Raw genomic sequence first — 20,353 nt, forward strand, 5'->3', positions numbered from 1 at the left:
GTCCCCTTGACTATCATGAAGCTGCCTGACTCTGACACCAGATTATCAAAGCTATCATTGAGAATTGAGTGAGTCCTAACCTGTAAATATTCAGGAGTGGACATCTATTTTGGTACATTGCAGAGAACTGAACAATTTACAATAGGTTTTGGATCTGGTGTGAATCACATTGCTCAAGTAGGAAATGGTTAAGTAGATGAGGTTCCTCATCATATCATTTGGCTAGAGTTCTGTTACTAATTATGTTACTATACTAACATGTTCAATAATTATCTTCTATGGGTGGGCAGCTGTTATAGCTGCAAGATGAAATTCCTGATCATAAGAGGTGGCGACAGTTGGGCCACTTTGTGAGTCTATGGCATGGACAGTGTCAAGAATTGAGATCTTTACCTTGTCATCGAGGCATATCTGTGTTAAGCTTTGATTCTGCATGATTTTTATATCGTCATACTTGCATAAGATGAGCAAGTAACTACAAGAATAATTTGTAAGATTTTTAGCATGAAGAAAGTGCCTTGAACTTCTGCATATATTATATGATTTGTTATATTATAATTCTGCTATATACCTACTTCTAGCAGTGTAATGGTTGCATTTGGTATGGCCTCTCTGGCACTTGGTGGAAAGTGTGAAACCTGTTGCAGTAATATTTTTCAAGTGTTTAGTGAATCTTTCTTGGTTATCAGGTTTCCATTTGTCAATCTAGATGCATACTGGAGTAACTCCGCGGATCAGACAGCATCTCTGGAGAAAAGGAATAGGTGGAGACCCTTCGTGGATTCAAAATCTGCCTTTAGAATTCACAGCTGAATTTGCTAAATTTGAATTCCTACAAAGTAGTAGAGTACAATTGCAGTAAGGCCTGTTCACCATTATATTTATTGGGGACAATGCCTTTGAATTGTAGATGTAAAAATCTGATTCACTTCTGTCGAGGCGACGATCTTCATTCCAGGATTCATAACCCAGTCCATTAGCACCAGCAGTTGTATTTTGCCATCCAATAAAATGTGAGTTTGAAGAGGCCAGGGGGACAAAAGACCTGCAGCAAAAGAATAACAAAACTAAACAAAAAAGGTACTGATGTACAGGAGATACATGTCAACATTGAGAATGGAGGGCTATTTCAAATAACTGTTATCTGGTGCCATTGAAAAAATACAATAACTCTGAAAAACATGCCTATAGATCCTCTCCAGAAAATTAAATTTCCTAAGGAATACGGTCTGCTTTCTAAAGGAATAAAAACATAAGAAAATTATATTAAATTCAATAAAATTGTCATTTTTCTTCTACTATGTGCTTTGTATTAATGACAAAAAATAATGGTGGTAGATTGCTATTGGTCATGCTACTGTGGATGGATGATGATGGCCTTGAACTTCTACATGCATTGTTATATTATTAACCTGCAAAATAACAACTTCCAGCAGTGTAGTTGTTGCTTTTGTCTGGTCGCTCTGATATTTTTCAATCAATTGAACTGTCTGGATGGATTGGGTAGATATGATAATATACTGAGGGAACTGATCTTACCTTGCCATGGCACAGTTACTGAAATCAGGAGTTTCACCTTGACTAAACGACATTAGATTTTTGCTGCCGCAATTCAAATGCAGCAATTCAGTAAATAGAATGACGTACAAGTATCAGTGCAGTTCCACCCTGCCTCAACCTGAGAGCTCCATCCAACTCGACATCTCCAATCATTCTAATGAGGTCTTGCATAAGCTTTAGAAATACATTTCATCTTCCTTCTAGACATGTTGTAGCCTTTGGACTCAATTTTGAATTCACCAATTTCATTAAATTTCCTCATTCTGCTAATGTCAAATTTGGCAGTTCTGCTGTAAGGTTATCCATGTAATGTAATATTATTAAATGTTTTATCTCTTCACAGACAGCGTCTGATCTGCGGACTATTCAAACATTCTCCATTTGGTTTCAGCAATAGCTCCAACGTGAACATCACAGCAATTACAAGTATTTTTGTTTTCTTTTTCTTTAACTTTTATAATTAATCAATCAACTAGATGGCTCCCTAAACAGTGGAATCACCTCGCTCTATCTATCAGAGATATTCTCTGTCCTATTTCCTCCTCGCAAGCCTCTCTGCAACTTAAAGCCAACTTTTTTCCTTAACATCTTATTTCTGATGAAATAAATATTTCAGGTTATATTTCTTTAACCTGAAACATTAACTCTTTTTATCTTTCCACAGATGCTGCATGACTTGCTGGGTGTTTCCATCTTTTATTGAAGTGGTTAGAACACTTGCCTCTAAGGGTTGTGATAGAGAATGTGAGTGCAGAGTGATTAAGGTTGAACTATGGAATTCTTTGCCACAGAAGGATGTGGATATTTTTAAGGTAGAGATAGATAGATTCTTGATCAGTATTGATCAGATTCTTTACTCGGAGAATGGTAGCGGTGTGGAATGAGCTTCCAGTGGAAGTGGTGGAGGCAGGTTCATTGGTATCATTTAAAAAAAATTGGATAGGCATATGGATGAGAAGGGAATGGAGGGTTATAGTATGAGTGCAGGCAGGTGGGACTAAGGGGAAAAAAAATTGTTCGGCACAGACTTGTAGGGCCGAGATGGCCTGTTTCCGTGCTGTAATTGTTATATGGTTATAGTATGGGTGTCAGGGGTTATGGGGAGAAGGCAGGAGAATGGGTTTAGGAGAGAGAGATAGGTCAGTCATTGAATGGTGGAGCAGATTTGATGGGCCGAATACCCTAATTCTGCTCCTATCACTTATGACATGATAAATGTATGGGGTTTGGTCACCACATCATAGTATAGTTGGAATGGTGAAAATACAGAGGAGATTTACAAGATATTGTCAGATGAAAAATGGTATTTATGAAGAGTCTGGTGTTATTTTCTTTGAAATTCAGGTGGCTCAGGGGAAATTTAATCAAGGTGTGTAAAATTATATGAGGCTACACATGAAGAACAAAGGGAGGTTTATTTCCTTTGGCAGAGTCGTCTATGCCCAGGGTATATAAAATTAAAGTAGATAATAGAAAAATTAAAGAGGAATTAAGACAAATATTTGCACCAAAAAAGTGGTGGGGTCCAGAACTCATTGCCTAAAATATTAGTGGGGGCAGAAGCATGTCACATTTTTAGAGTCCATTATAAAGGATGAGGTTTATGAGTATTTAAAGGCTCATGAAAATATATTCCAAAGTCAGCATGGTTTTGTGAAAGGGAGATCTTGCCTGAAGAACCTGTTGGAATTCTTTGAGGAAGTAAATAGCAGGATAGACAAAGGAAAGTCAATGGAAGTGCACGATTTCCAAAAAGTTAATTTGCAAGTCGAATCGGTAATAAGGAAGGCAATTGCAAGGCTTGCATTTATTTCGAGAGGACTAGAATATAAAAATAGGGATGTAATGCTAAGGCATTATAAGGCACTGGTCAGACCGCATTTGGAGTAATGTGAGCAGTTCTGGGCCCCATATCTGAGGAAGGATGTGCTGGCATTGGAGAAGGTCTAGAGGAAGTTTACAAGAATGATCCCAGGGATGTTTAGGTTAACATATGATGAGCGTTTGATGGCAGTGGGCCAGTACTTGCTGGAATTTAGAAGGATGAGGGGGGACCTCATAGAAACATACCAAATAATGAGAGGATTGGATAGAGCAGATGTGGAGAGGATGTTCCCGCTAGTGGGAGAGTCTAGGACCAGAGGCCAAAGCCTCAGAATAAAAGGACGTACCTTTAGAAAGGAATCAAGGAGGAATTTCTTTTGTCAGAGTGTGGTGAATCTGTGGAATTTATTGCTACAGAAGGTTAATTGGACTTTGCAAATTGGTGTGAAGGAAGTGGGTGAGAAAGGTATGATAACATAGCATTAGTGTGAATGGGTGATTGATGGTCAGCATGGACTCAGTGGGTCGAAAGACCTGTTTCCATCTTGTATCTCTAAAACTAGAACTAAACTAAAATGTAAAGTTCTATAATTTGAAGTGACAAATAAAAAATTAACATGGTAGCCTGCTTCTCTACTGTCCTGCAATCTTAAGGAACCAATCAGTCTTATTGATCAATGAAAATGTTATGTCTCTGAAGTACAAATGTAAAAGTAACAAAAATATACAGCATAAGCCTCATAAGAACCCTTCTGCCAAACAGCCCGTTCCGATTAAAGCTGTATTTCGGATAGTGGTTAATCTATGTATTTCTGACAGTTTTTGATTTTATTTGTCTTTCAGCATTTACCAGGAGTTGGCCATATTTTCTGTTTTATTTATGACAAGAACAAAAGCTGATTTAAATATGTCTTTCCTCCTAAGCTGTGCTGAATATGTGCATTTCCATTGGTCTACTCCCATGTATGATGAAGTGCCTTGTCAATTCAAGTGTCAGCAATATTTTCTACAATATAAATAATCAAACTATCTAAAATATATATTGCAATTTAATTTCTCAGATCTTTTGTATGTTGGAAAAGATTTTCTTAAAGAATAGAATGGTGGCCTGGAAATTATATTGTGCCTGAAAAGATATGTAAGCAAAACTGGAAATGTGGCTCACACCAGTTTTGTACAAAAATCAGAAGAAAAATCTATAGCTGCTGAAAATCTAAAATAAACCCAGAATCTGCAGGAAGGACTCTGCCGATCAGACAACATCTATGGAAAGATACTGTAAACAAGATATTATGTTTCAAGTCCGAGACCCTTCGTCATAACTGGGAAAGAGAGAAAACAAGTTAGTTTTTAGTAGCCAAGAAGGAGCAAGTTACCTAAAGTTGGAAAATTTGATATTAAGTATGAAAGTTGCAGTGTGCCCAGATGGAATGTAAAGCGTTGTTCTTCAAGCTTGTGCTGTTGGCCTTGTTATAACAGTGCAGGAAGCCAGAGTGAGCATGGAATTGAGAATTAAAGTGGTAGAGAATCGGAAGCTAATTTTTATTCCTGCAGACTAGGTGCTTCTGGAAATGGAAGAATGGACTAGGGAGTCAAAAAGAAAGAAATGCCTTGAAATGCTGAAACGAAAGAGGAGTGTATCTGGTAGAGGGATCTAATTGCGAGTGGCAGAAATTGAAAAGTTGATGCATTAAAAATGGTGGAAGGTGAAGGTCAGAGAAACACTGTTTTGCTCTGCACCAGATGAGGGGACAAGAGCAGATGCATGGGAAACAGATGAGATGCAGTCAAAGGCTCTGCCCACCATGGTAAAAAGGAAGCCACGGTTCCTGAAGGCATTTTGAAGGCAACTAGGAGGAATGTCTCATCATCAAAGTGAATGCAATGAGACAAAGGAACTGGGAGATTGTAATGGCATTCTTTTAGGAAGCAACATAGGAGGAAGTACAGTCAAGGTAGTTGAAGGAAAACACAATAATCTGTGGCTTGTAATGGATATTTGCAATGAGTCAATCCCCTGAGATAGACACAGAATGATTCAGAAAGAAAAAGGAAAAGTCAGAGATTGATGATGAGAAGGTGAAAGCAGGGTGGAAATTGGCAGCTGTTCTCCTCTGCTATGAAGACTAAAGTACCAGTTCAAAAGTCTACCATATCAGGAGTTTATTTTGCAGCTTTAACCATCTCTGTTTCAAAACATCAAACATTTTCTTCAAACATAATTGAGAATACTTTTCATGTTAATCTTGATGCTAACTTTCTATGTACATTACTCATTCTATTTCTCACTATGGTTTCTTTATTTTTCGGTACAGCTCCTTCAGAATCAACAGTCCCATGGACTAAACTATTCTTTACACATTTCAGTCCAGTCATTTATGGTCTCCATGCTCTTTTGTTAATCATGGCTGCTTTAATTACTTAATTGAACTCTTTCCACTTCCAAATGTGCAGCAGGTGTCTGTTTGACAATTCTATTTTGTACACCACACTCTTTAGGGGATTTCATAGAAAATTGGGTTTTTTCCCAATTGACTGCCATAAATCATGTACTTGTGCGTTAAAATTGTTCTAGAATCTTAATAATAACTATTACATTTTTACTTTACGAAGCTAACAATGAATTAGAGTTCCATAATAACATCTGTCAGGTTATTATCAACATCTGGAGACAAAAGAGATTGAAGATGCTGAAACCTGAGGAAAAAAAAGCGCTGGAAGAACAGCGGGCCAGGCAACATCTGTAGAGGGAATGACAGATGATGTTTCAGTTTGGACCCTTCAGACATAGACTAGATGCGAAAAAACTGAGCGGGGGAGAAGTAAGCTAGAGCAGAATCTAGCAAGTCAGTCTTATCATGCTCTGCCCCTGCCCTACCTCTTTCCAACTTTCCCCCCCACTTCATAACTCTGAAAAGGGTCCCAACCCCAACGTCATTTATTAATTTCCTTCCACAAATGCAATAGACCTGCTGTGTTGCTCCAACACTTTGTTTCCTGCTTTTTATAATTAAACTCCACCATATTACTCATTACCTGCTCTTTTCTTGGGTCTAGAAAAATATTTCTGCAGACAACAATATTTAAATACATTGATAAAATTGTTATTCTCTGGCTTGAGCAATTCTGCTTTTCCCAAACTATTTCATATTCATAATCATCATAATCATACTTTATTAGCCAAGTATGTTTTGCAACATACAAGGAATTTGATTTGCCATACAGTCATACCAATAAAAAGCAACAAGACACACAAAATACATTTTAACATAAGCATCCATCACAGTGACTCCTACACATTCCTCACTGGGATGGAAGGCGAAAAAAAATGTCAATCTCTTCCTTTCTTTGTTCTCCCGCGGTCGGATGCCTCAAGTCTTCTGTTGACGGGACGATCTTTGCTACCATAGCCAGCGGTCGGGCCATCTGCGTTGGGGCGATCAAGCTCCGGAATTGGGGGGATCTTGGCTCCTGGCACCAGGCGATCGGACTCCGGGTGGGGACTAGACGAACATCTTGCGACTTTGGAGCTTCCGGCCATCAGTCCCTACACCAGACTGTGAGCTCCTCGATGTTGAAATCCGCAGTTGGAGCGTCGATCCCAGGCAAGGGATCACAGGCTCTGTTGGCAAGTCCTTGGTGGGGCTCAAAGTCTGTCTTGAGCAAGGCCACCAGCTCCATGATGTTCGGCCGCAGAGCAAACGGAGATACGATCCGGAAAACAATTGCATCTCCGGCAAGGTAAGAGATTGGAAAAAAAGTTTTCCCCGACCTCCTCCCCCAGCCCCCACATAAAACAAACCAGAGAACATTAACACATACTTTTAAAACACACTAAAAATAACAAAAAGATAAAAAGACAGACAGACCGTTGGCAAGGCTGCCATTGCTGATGACACCACCATTGGTATCCCATTAAAATTATTCTGCAGAGGGCTCAGGAGAGTGAATGATAGGTGGATGATTTTCCTGCGGAACTCGGGGTCAGGGTCTTACTGGAAGCCATTGAGGACTGAGAAACAAAGGGATTTTTTTAATTTCCAAGTGATTAACCTTTGGAATTTTCTATCCCAGGGGGCTGTGAATGCTCAGTTAGTGAGTTAATTCAAATCAGTGATCAAGAGTCAAGAGTGTTTTATTGTCTTATGTCCCAGATGGGACAATGGCATTCTTACTTGCTGCAGCACAACAGAATATGTGAATATGTAAACATTGCAATTGTATATAACGGGGAAAAAAAAGAAAAAGTTCAATAAATAACAAATATAGTGCAATTAACAAATCATAATATAGTCTTTTGCAGTTCAGAGCTCATAGCTTATTTGTTGTGCTTAATAGCCTGATGGCTGTGGGAAAGAAGCTGTTCCTGAACCTGGACGTTACAGTCTTCAGGTTCCTGTACCTTCTTCCTGATGGCAGTGGTGAGATAGGTGTGTGGCCAGGATGGTGTGGGTCCTTGATGATTTTAGCTGCCTTTGTGAGGCAGCGACTACGATAGATCCCTTCGACGGATGGGAGGTCAATGCCAGTGATAGACTGGGGAGTGGTCACAACATTTTGTAGTCTTTTTCGCCCCTGGACATTCAAGTTGCCGAACCAGGCCATGATGCAACCAGTCAGAATGCTTTCTACCGTGCACCTGTAGAAGTTTAGGAGAATCCTATTTGTCATGTCGAATCTCCGTAATCTTCCCAGGAAGTAGAGTCGCTGATGTGCCTTCTTTACAATTGCATTGGTGTGCTGGGTCCAGGAAGATCTTCTGATATATGCACGCCCACGAATTTGAAGTTATTGACCCTCTCCAACATTGTCCCGTTGATATAAACAGGGTTGTGGGTCCCCATCCTTCCCCTACTAAAGTCCACAATCAGTTCCTTGGTCTTACTGATGTTGAGAGCCAGGTTGTTGTGCTGGCACCATTTGGTCAGTTGGTCGATCTCACGTCTATACTCTGACTCGTCCCCATCTGTGATTCGTCCAACCATGATGGATAGATATCTGGATACTAAGGAAATTAAAGGAAGCGAGGCAGAATTTGTAAGGTGTATCCAAGAAGGTTTCTTGAAACATTATGTGGATAGTCCATTGATAGGAGGAACCCATATTGGAACTTGTATTGGGAAACAAGCCTGGCCAGCCAGCTAACTGAAGGCATTTCAGTGGAAGAGCATTTTGGGAACAGTGTCCACAACTCCGTAAGTTTCAAAATAGTTTTATGTGTACGGATGAGTAAGTACCTTGGGGGAGAAAGTACAAAATTGGGGAAGGCGAAATTACAGTCTTACTTGACAGGAGCTGGGAAGGGTAAATTGCAGGCAACTGAATCATCCTACCCCAACCAGAGAGCACTGATCTACTATCTACTGCATTGGTGACCCTCGAACTATCCTCGATCGGACTTTACTGGCTTAACCTTGCACTAAACGTTATTCCATTATCATGTATCTCTACTCTGTAATGGCTCGATTGTAATCATGTATTGTCTTTCTGCTGATGGGATAGCACACAACAAAAGCGTTTCACTGTACCTCGGTACACATGACAATAAATTAAACTAAACTGAAAGCAGCTGTCATTGGGTGAGTACACATCTGACAGGTGGAAGTTATTTAAAGTCCAGCTAATCAGAGTTCAGGACTGGCATGTTCTAGTAAGGAGGTAGAACAAGGAATGCAAGGTATGGAAATCTTGGATGATGAGAGAGGTTATAAATGTGGTCAATGAGAAAAAGGAAGCATATGTAATGTTTAAGAAAATGAAATCGGATAGGGTCTTTGAGGAATATAAAGAATGCAGGAAAACCCCAAACAGGAAATTGGGAAGGCCAGAAGGGGCCATGAAATGTTATTGTGTTAAAGAGGTTCCCAAGGCTTTTTATACATACAATAAAAACAAGAGGGTAACTAGGGAGATGGTAGAACCACTCAAGGATAGATGTAATTCGTGCTTGGAATGAAATAATAAAATTGAGGTACTACACAACTACTTTGGATCTGTTTTCACCAAGGAGAAGAACATGAAGGAGAGTGAGATAGACACACAAAGCTGGAGAAACTCAGCGGCACAGGCAGCATCTCCGGAGAGAAGGAATGGGTGACGTTTCTGAAGAAGGGTCTCCTAGACCCGAAACACCACCCGTTCCTTCTCTCCAGATTTGCCGCCTATCATACTGAGTTAGTCCAGCTTTTTGTGTCTATCTTTGGTTGAAACCAGTATCTGCAGTTCACTCCCTTCACATGAAGGATAGTGAGACCAGTATGGGGTACACTAATATGCTGGGTCATTTTGAGATCAACAAGGAGATAATGCTGGGTCTAAAGTGGATAAAATTATCCTCAATCCTCGTGTCCATTCCTTTCCCAATCACACCTGGGACAGCTCATATGCTCTCCACCATTTTAATAACTTCCATTTCCCTGGTCCCAACCAACTCATCTTCACTATTTTGTCATTCTGCAGCATCTGTCCACTTCATTCCCCATCAGGAAAGTCCTAGTCCTCGGGCCCTCTTCTTCTTCCTTGAACAAAGAAACAAACAGTTCCTCCCTCACCAACACTCTCATCAGCTTGGCAGGACTTATCTTTACTCTCAGCAAACTCTCTATCAATTCCTTCCAAAGGATGGATGCAAATGCCGCCCAAAAACCACTTTGATCATGAGCAGGGAAGTAATCTCTAATGGTCTGGTCGACAGTTTTGTCCTCTATCAAAGTCAACTGAGACAGTGAATGTCTGATCGATATAAAATTGCATTCAAATGGGAGTTTACTACGTACCCCTTGACTGTTGCAGTTCCTGCAGAGAATTGACCTCAAAAGTAGGTCATAGACATAGAAACATAGAAAATAGGTGCAGGAATAGGCTATTCGGCCCTTCGAGCCTGCACTGCCATTCAATATGATCATGGCTGATCATCCAACTCAGTATCCTGTACCTGCCTTCTCTCCATACCCCCTGATCCCTTTCTCATGGGTCATTGCCCATGGAGCATCTTGTGTTGAATGAAAGGATTGATGTTAATGGAAATATGTTTGTAGGTCAACCAATGGACAAATCTCCAACTCTTTCCTACTAAACCTTTCCTGAGCTTTTACTGAGGAAAGTTAAGCAACCCGGACTCGGTCTGCCAAAGGGCCTGTTTCCGCTCTGTATCTTTAAACTAAACTTAAACAAAACTAAATCCCCAGGGCATGCTGCGATCTATCTCAGGTTATTGAGAGAGGGGCAATGCTGGAGAACAGGAGAGTAACCAAAGTTCATTTGTTCAAGAACAGAAATAAGAATAATCCAGGAAATTATAAGCCGGTGAGTCTCATATCAGTAGTAGGGAAGCTGTTGGAGAGTATTGTTAGGGATAGAATTTATTCGCATTTCGAAAAGAACGGTCTAATTTGGGGCAGGCAGTGTGGATTTGTGCGGGGCAGATTTTGTCTTAAAAACTTGAATGAGTTTTGTGAGGAGATGTCAAAGATGAGAGTACGACAGTGGGTGATGTCTTCATGGACATCAGTGATGCATTTGATAAGATCCTCCCTGCAGATTAAGATGTATGGTATCCATGGTGACATGGTAGTATGGATGCAAGGTAGACCCAAAATTCTACAGTGCCTCCCAGTATGGATTCAGAACTGACTTACCCATAGAAGATGGTGGAAGGGTGTTATTCTGGCTGGACGTCTGTGACCAGTGGTTTAAGAAGATAAGAAGAGGTTGCACTTTTACTTTGGGATCAAACCGGGGACTCTGGCGCTGTAAGGCTGCACCACGCTGTGCACCATGCCGCCATATGTTTCATTGAACTACAAAGAGCATGAGAATTGGAACAAGAGTAGGTTATCTGAGCTTGCTCAGTCATTCACCAGAATCATCATATTTGATCTTCTCCTTCAACTCTATTTTGCTGATTCCCACTGATGAAGGCAAGCATACCAAACACCTTCTTTATTATTCGGTCTGTTTGTGTTGCTGCTTTTAGTGAATTATGGCCTTGGATACCACGATTCCTCTTGTCAATGTGGTTGAGGGCTTTGCCATTAAATGTATATATTCTGATTAATCACAGAATATCACATAAATTATTTCTGAAGCGGCAGGACTGGCCATTCGCAGGAGAAAACTGGTCAGAAAGAAAATGAATGTAGATCCAATTTACTGCCCATAATGCCATTCGTGAGAGAAATTATGAGAGCAGGCATGAATTTAAATGCCTCCATTTTGGCAGAACCTTTCATATTGTATTGTAAATAGGGTATACAGCACAGGCCTTTGGCCCACCTTGTTCATGCCGGCCAAGTTGACATATTGGCGTATTTACCTGCATTTGGCCCATAGCCCTCCAAACCCTTCCTCTCTATATACAGTATTTGTTGAAATATATTTTAAAAGTCAGAATTGTATCCACTTCTACAGCTTTTCTCTGGCAGCTCATTAACACTAAATAGCGTTGCAGTTGGTTAAAATGCAATTATGCCAAATGATTCCATTTTTAGTAAGCTCTATGCGTCATAGCTTTCATTCTAAAAATGAGGCATATTATGCCAACTTGATGAGTTGATAAAGAGTTAGTTCTTCCTTGCAAAAAATTATACATAAATGTAACAGGTATGCCAAAGATATGTATCTATTTTTGTACCCAGAGGAAATATAATGTTTATTTTTCAGGACACATATTCTGTTCTTTACAAAGATTTTGCATGCTATCTTTCTGAATCATTTAATTGGAGTTGTGAGTCTCATTCTCATCCATGAGTCTCATCAGTTACTTTTGTTTACTTCAATCAAAGTAATTTAGTAGTTTACTTCTAACTCATCATGAGCGATTGCATGGGAATTTTTGTCAATAATTGTAGACAATTATGCTTCATGTCATGTCACCATCTTAGGAAGAGTTATTGCCATTGTATAAGCGGCAAGGTTCTTGACCTTTCAGCAAATACATTTTATGTTAATGCTTCCTCTCCTGAAGCCAACAATTGGTTATGCTGGTCATTGCCTTTATCCACTAAACAAAACCATGAAGGTTCTGACCATTTTTAAGAATGCTGTTATTTCTCTTCACCTTTGCTGCTACCTAGCTCTTGTAAATTTCACATTCTAGTGTTCAGTCAAGGGTAGCACTAAAGTAAAAATTGGAAGTGCATCATGCTTAAGCTTGTCCATTTATTATGATGCTTACCTCACTGCTAGCATTGGCATCTTGGAGATGAAGTGTGCTGGAAATTATCTTTGGAAGCCGACATCTTGCAATCAGATGATTACATCAGGTAGCCCTTGTTGTCTCCTCTCCTTTTCAGCTCTCCCTCAGCCCTCTGGCTCCTCCTCTTCCTTTCTTCTTCCCGCCCCCCCCCCACCCTACATCAGTCTGAAGAAGGGTTTCGGCCCGAAACGTTGCCTATTTCCTTCGCTCCATAGATGCTGCTGCACCCCTGCTGAGTTTCTCCAGCACTTTTGTCTACTCTTGCAATAGTTAACCAGCTTTTCAGTGTCAGCTCTCAAGGTCTACTTCACCTTCATATATAACTGCAGCCTTTAGACCGTAGCAGATATCAATAGATCAGCATTCTTGTTATGCACCTTGTCAGCTCGGAAAGCTCATGATCCTCTTACAAATTGAATTCCACAAGCACCTAAAGAATCTCACCATCATTACTGGTGACCCTGACATTGTGAAATTTGTTGATCTGCGCTTCATATTTTACAACTTAATATTGAGAGTTTACTGATAGGCAAGTGATCAGTTAGACAATAAGGACTAACTTTTCTTAATGTTTAAATAGCTTCTATTTTTAGTTCTGTTCAATCCAGTTTATTTATTCAGTGTGAATAATTACATTATGGCATTAGTCTGTGGGTTAAACGTGAGACTTGAATTGGAGTTCTCATTTGCAGAGTCATATACTCAGGAATTAGAGCAGAGGCCCAAATATTGGTAGTATTTCTCTAACGGTCAAAGAAACAATACCTTGCATTAATATACCGGTAGTTCCTTTTGTGATGATAGGAACATCAGAGGAATGGTATAGTGTGATAGACCTCTCAGCGCAGAAACAGGATCTTTAGATAATTGGTCATGTTGACCTTGATCTATGCTATTCTCATTTACCTGCATTATGGGCCTGTCCCACTTAGGTGATTTTTCAGGCGACTGCCGGCGACTGTCAAGTTGTAGCAGGTTGCTGAAAAACCGGCGACTGGATCGGCGACTGTCAGAGTGGAACACACACACACACACACACACACACACACACACACCGCTTCCTTCACCAGCCAGTTATGTAGGCGCGGGACAGGGCAAGTGGGGGAGCGCTGTCCGAGTGAAATTCACATGGTGCAAAGCCAATGCGATACAGACACACCACGATGAACAGGAAAAGTTGGTGCTGTAACGAAGACGGTGAAAGAACAGTGTACGGGAAGGGTCACGTAAGTCCTTTAAAAAAAGGGGGGGGGGGAGAAGGAGTGGAGACAACTTTTAAGAAGCCAGAGATACACGGCTGTGAAGCTTGGCGGACATTAACATTACCGATCAGTTATCCTTGGTTCTGAAAACTACTGTTTACGTTTTATTTTCCCAATGAGCCAATGAAATTCACTGGTCAGCACCGGCAACAACCTACGATAACCTATGATAACGTTCGACCTCTTGGCAACCCACTACCACTGCCCCTATGACACAATAATTCTCGCTACTCTCCATGGCAACTTCATTCTGATCGCGGCTAATTTTTCAACTCCTCACGACCATGGTCTCCTGTCGTCGCCTAAGTGGGACAGGCCCATTAGGCTCGTATCCCTCCCTTCCTTTGATATTCAAGTACCTATGCAAATGCCCTTTAAACTTTGTAATTCTATCTGCCATTACCATGTCCTCTTGAAGCTCATTATAATTGCTACCTGTTTTAAAACAATTTCCCTCAGATCTCCTTTCAATTTCCCTGTTCTCACCTTAAACGTAATTGGAGACGCAGAATTATCCACGGATTGTTCGGCTAAAGGTGATTTAGAACTAAATCGGAGTTCAGAACTAAATCTTCCTCAGTGTGCTTTTTACTTATTTGCAACTCCCTGCAATTTAAAAGAGACAAAGTGCTGGAGTAACTCAGCAGGTCAGACATCGTCTCTGGAGAACATGAATAGGAGATGTTTCGGGTTGGGAAGGGTCCTGACCCAAAACATCATGCATCCATGTTCTCCAGAGATGTTGCCGGACCTGCTGAGTTACTTCAGCACCTTGTCTCTTTTCTTGTAGACCAGCATCTGCAGTTGAATCTACATGCAATCTACTTTAGATATTTCAAAATCATGATTATTCTCCAATGCGCAGCACAAAATATGTGAAGTTGTGTCTCCGTTATTAAGCCTTTTAAGCAAGTAGGGTAGTTGTCAGTATTTCTTTCTTGCATAGGTTTACACCAAAATGGTAAATTATTGATCATAGGATTATGACTTGGAAGCAGAATTAGGTCATTTGGACCATCGAGTCTGCTATGCCTTATTTTAATGACATCTATTTTTCGCTCTCAATTCTTTCTCCTGCCTTCCACCCATAACCTTTGACACCCCTACCAAACAAGAACCTATCAATCTCCATTTTTATAAATACCCAATCATTTGCTCTCCTTGATAAATGCAAAACTTTGCCTATGTAAATTAATTTTCCTTTTTTCAGTTTTAAATGGCCTAACTTTTATTTTGAGAGGTGACCCCTTGAGATGGTGGGTGACCTTGATTGACAGCAAGGGGAAAGGTCCCCCCAAAGCCCTTCAAAATTGGTGTACACAATAAAGAATTTACCTCTCATTCTTAAACTCTAAAGAAGAAAAGCCTAGCCTACTCAATCCTGCCTGGTATGGCAGACCAACCATCCCAGGAACGTCTGGTGTGATTTCATCTCTCTTCCTCTATAGAAAGTATATCTCCAAGCTAATTTTTTCCATGACAAAATTGATTGAAGTCCTTCACTCAGTGGGTCATTTTGCTTCTCTATAATTGCTCTAAACATTCTACACACAAGTATAATTGCTACATTACTTTTCAATAAAACAAATATTATCTTTTTGGTACACAAGAAACTGTTTTAGTTATTTCCCCATGGCCTATCTTTTCTCCTGTTAAATTTTATGTAAATTCATATCAATTAGTTTTTTTTGGTAGCTAGAATGCTCTTTTATTGAGTTTTGTAGATTAGCTTTAAATTCATTAGCCAAACAGGAAATGATGTCATTAGCAATGTCCATTCTTTTCTAAAGTGGGAACAACAATTAGTTCAATTAATCTCTGGCTATATGAGTAAGATTGGGCATTGATCAAAATGAATATTCATGAGAGAAGTAGGTTATGACAAAGAAAGATCTTAATTTAATATTTGTTCTTTCACACTTATTTTATCTGATTATCGAGCATTCTCAACACTGTCAGAAATGAACAGAATTTCATGAAATTCAGTTAAACAAAAATCACAAAAATTTGCTTTTCTGAACTTAAGAATATTAAAACCTGGACAGAAAACAACCAAGTGAGATTTGGACTATCAGTGTAGTCAAGATCCAAACTGAGATTGAACTAAATAAATCTGCATATAGAAACATCACAATTCCTGGCTAGAAGAGAGATGGTTGAGAATGATCTGATAATCTTTAAATTCTTACACTACACTTTGAGATCAAGGATGGCTTGCTTCTACTCTAGTTTTGTGGGTTTTGAAATGGCTCATGAAGCCAAAGTGGGAACTTCAGAGTTTTCCACAGACGAAGCTGGACAAACCTGACTGGATGAACGGATGGGTAGTTTGTGGTCTGCCCCTCGTGCAAGGCATCATATGTGCTCCTGATGTATGGAGTTAGTACCAACCAAAACTTACGAAAGGTCCCAATCCAAAATGCCGTCAGTCCACATTCCTCCACAGATGCTGCCTGGTGCTCTGAGTTCCTCCAGCAGTTTGTTTTTCGCTCAAGATTCCGGCATCTACAGTGTCTTGTGTCTCCAAGTTGCAAATTAAATTTGTGGAAAAATATCAAAGGTTTCACAAGAGGATAAACAAATTCAGTAAAAGGACAACTAGTTTATTTTAAAATATATGGGAAATGACATAGATTGGGGGTGTTGACTGGCAATACATTGAAGAGATCAACTCGTCCATGGAGACCTGGATGCCTTATTTGCCCGTGTTTGGCCCATATTCCTAGAATAATCTGTTTCCTATCCAGTCCAAGTGTCTTTTAATTGCTGTTGTAGTAGTTGCCTCAACTACTTTCTCTGGCAGCTGGTTTCATATATCCACCACCTTCTGAGTGAAAAGTTGCCTGTCAATTTTTGCAATGTTGGTCGTTTTATCTTCACATTCTAACGCCATAATCTCTAGAAATTCCTCTGTAAATCTTTCTACCTCCCTCTTTTGCTTTTCTTCTTTTAAGAGGCTGATTAAAATTGAGCTGTTTACCCAAGCTTTTGGTTATTTTCTGTAATATCTCGTGTCTTTTTGATATGCAATTTTGTTGGATAATACTTCTGTGAAACGTTTCGAGATGTTTATGTTTTGCAAACATGCAGTTTTAATGTAAGTGATTGTTGCAGTTTGTTCAGAATATAAAAATACCTGTAGTACCTTTGGTTTAATCTGCATAGAAGTTGACTTTATATAATTTAGCCACTGGCAATTATTTCCTTTGGACAGCTCAGATGTCAAAATAAATATTTCACTGCAATTCTTAAGCAATTAACAATAATAGATTGTAAATCTTTTTTGTAAATTCATCCAGAGCACTTCACCTTATCAATTTCTTCGGATGTATAACAATGCCTCAATGTTTTGTGGCTGTGAGAATATTTACTCTTGGGTTAAGTATTGGCACAAGATGCCACTGAATTGTAAAAAAGATGTTAAGGATCCTGGTAATAACCTTATTACATGCACAGTCAACTGCGACATTATTTTCTACTTCGATATTGGCATAAGCACTTCCTATGCTAAGGCTTTAAAGCAAAAAAAAAGTAATTACACAATGCAGTGGCTGCAGTAAAATGGATGAGTAATTATATTAATAGATGCTGCCAAGATACTTTTTTATGCAATTTCCATGTAACTGCCAATGACAAAGATATTTCAAACATTGTTAAGACTAGTTTTTTGAGTACCGTCAATTTTTAAGTAAAAATAATATAATATAGATAACATTGCTTAATAAATCCATGAAATATTAAAGAACATAATAATAAGATTCAAAATAGGAGTAGAAGTGAACCATAAAACACTCATGCTTCACTATTCAGTTAGGTTAAAGCTGATCCTTATTATCGATTTTCCTGCCCAAACCCTTTGTTTCATTGGGGGTAAAAAAATAATAATTGTAAACGATGTTCAACCCTTTAAATTAACAACTTTCTCATCATCTCAGTCCCAAATGAGCAGCACAGTGGCGCAGCTAGTAGAACTGCTGCCCCACAGTGCCGGAGACCTGGGTTCAATCCTGACCTTGGGTGCTGTCTGGGTGGAGTTTCTTCCTGTGATGGCATGGACTTCCTCCAGGTGTTCTGGTTTCCTCCACATCCCAAAGACATAGAAACATAGGTGCAGGAGTAGGCCATTCGGCCCTTCGAGCCTACACCGCCATTCAATATGATCATGGCTGATCACCCAACTCAGTATCCTGTACCTGCCTTCTCTCCATACCCCCTGATCCCTTTAGCCACTCCCTCTTAAATATAGCCAATGAACTGGCCTCAAGACACGTGGGTTTGTTGGTTAATTGGCTTCTATAAATTGCCCAAGTGTATAGAGTGTGTGTAGAACTAGTATGTGAATGAGTGATTGATGGCCCGCGAGGACTCGGTGGGTCAGAGGGCCGTTTCCATGCTGTATCTCTAAGCTAAACACAATTAAACTGAATGGCTGAACCCTTACCCTGAAGCAGTACCTTTTGGTTGCTGACTCTCCAATCAGGGAAAGAAGGTTCCCAGCTCTCATTCTTCTAAACTGTTATGAACACTGGCCAAAGCTACTCAATCTCTCTTCAAAGATGAACCTCCCTGCCTCAAGCACCGGAAGTGGCGGCGCTGCCCTGGCAGCAGCGGCTCGCCTGCAGTCCGTTTGTTTTTACTTTTTTGTGTTTTTTTTTTTCCGTTTTGTCTAGTTAAGTGTTTGGTTTTTAGGTTGTGTTTGTGGGTGGGGGGGGGGGGGGGGGGGGCGGGGGGGGGGGGTTGCAACGGGGCTTGTTGTCTCTCCCTTTGGGGGAATGCGACTTTTTTGTCGTATCCCCCTTCTCTGCCTCCGTCTGCGCTGAGGCCTAATGGCGGAGCTGGCGACCTCGAGACTCCGGAGGCAGAGCCAGTCAGGACTTGCCCTGGGCTCGCTCCCGTGAGGGCGGCCCGGCTCGGGGCTGGAACGGCGCTCCCGTGAGGGGCTGTGACGCTCCCGTGAGGGCGGCCTGGCGCGGGGCTGAGACTCTCCCGTGAGGGGCTGTGGCGCTCCCGTCGGGGCGGCCCAGCCCGAGGGTGGAACGGCGCTCCCGTCGGAGCGGCCCAGCTCGAGGGAGGAACGGCCCTCCCGTCGGAGCGGCTCAGCTCGAGGGAGGAACGGCGCTCCCGGAGCGGCCCAGCCCGAGGGAGGTCGGAGCGGCCCAGCTCGAGGGAGGAACGGCACTCACGTGAGGGCGATCCGGCTCGGGGCTGGAACGGTGCTCCGGTGGCTGGGACGGCGTTCTGGCGGCGGTGACCTGAGTCCGGGGTTCAGCCGCGGGCCAGCGGCTGCGTCCGCTGGACTGGAGGGCGGCAGCTTCGACCACCCCGGGCCGCGGTGTTTGAGCCGGCCCGTTTGCGGGGTTCGGTGAGCCGCGGGACTGTTTGTACCATCGCCCGGTGGGGTATCACCTCAGCGCAGAGGGAGAAGAGGAGGGAAGAGACTGCAGCCCTAAGATTTTTGCCTCCACCACAGTGAGGAGGTGCTTGGAGGACTCACTGTGGTGGATGTTAATTTGTGTTTATTGTTGTTTATTATTGTATGTATGACTGCAGGCGTGAAATTTCGTTTAGACCGTAAGGTCTGAATGACAATAAAGGTAATTCTAATCTGTTTCCAATGCAAATATTTTCTTTTTTAGGGGCAGAGAAAGTCCTAAATGTCCATCTTTTCCAATCTGCTTGCAGTAAAGCCTGCTTTTTTTCCCCTTACATGTAGGTTGTTGCACCGGTTTAGACAATAGACAATAGACAATAGGTGCAGGAGTAGGCCATTCGGAGGCAGAGAGCTTTATGTCTTTTATCTCCAAGTGAGTGATAGAATCTGAGAGAAATTGAAGGGAATGTGGGAGAACAAAGGCAGTTAGCGTAGGATTATAAGTAGGTGCTTGAGGGACAGCACTGCCTTAATGGGCTGAAGGTCCTGTTTCAGGGTTCAAGGGGTGTGCTTTGGTGCAGTATTACGTAATGAGAAGAGATGTTTGCCCTAACAGCTGATAGGTACACACAGTGAAATGCTTCGTGAAATGGTCACCTCGAATTACATGGGGACCAGGTCAACAAATGCATAGGTATTCAGGTTTGCATGGAGAACATCCTTTGTAACATTGGATGCTATGCCTTAGTCACTGTTGAAAATATTTTCTGGACTGATTGCTTGAATGGGCAAATTTGTCATGAGAGAAGGTTCAACATGCCGGAGTTCAGAAGTATAAGAGAAGTGTTGATTGAAACACATAAGATCATGAGGGGTCTTGATAGGGTGGAGGTAGAGTGGATATTTCCTCTTGTGAGGGAATCTATAACTGTAAAAGTTGTTTAAAAATCAGGGATCATTCATTTAAAAACGCAATGAGATTGTGAGACCCAGGATTGTTTTTCTTCAAGACCATTGGATGCTAAATCCTTGAATATTTATAAGGCAGAGATAGATTAATCAGTTCCCCTCAACTAATACTCTCCTCTGCCTGACAGAATTCATCCTAATCCTTAACAATTTCTCCTTTGACTCCTCACT

General features: G+C 41.1%; 1 protein-coding gene and 1 long non-coding RNA gene across 3 annotated transcripts in view; one reads left to right on the forward strand and one right to left on the reverse strand.

The window, feature by feature from the left end:
• The window catches only part of lhfpl3 (LHFPL tetraspan subfamily member 3), a 64,494-nt gene that overhangs the window by 11,887 nt on the left and 32,254 nt on the right, over positions 1-20,353 (forward strand). The window lies entirely within an intron of this gene.
• Positions 866-12,770, reverse strand: LOC129707826 (uncharacterized). Its single transcript, XR_008725241.1, has 2 exons — positions 12,560-12,770; positions 866-1,045 (listed from the first exon to the last, which is right to left on the reverse strand). It is a non-coding gene; the product is annotated as an uncharacterized LOC129707826 (long non-coding RNA).

The sequence above is a fragment of the Leucoraja erinacea genome, chromosome 22 (assembly GCF_028641065.1).
Source record: "Leucoraja erinacea ecotype New England chromosome 22, Leri_hhj_1, whole genome shotgun sequence".
Taxonomy (NCBI): domain Eukaryota; kingdom Metazoa; phylum Chordata; class Chondrichthyes; order Rajiformes; family Rajidae; genus Leucoraja; species Leucoraja erinaceus.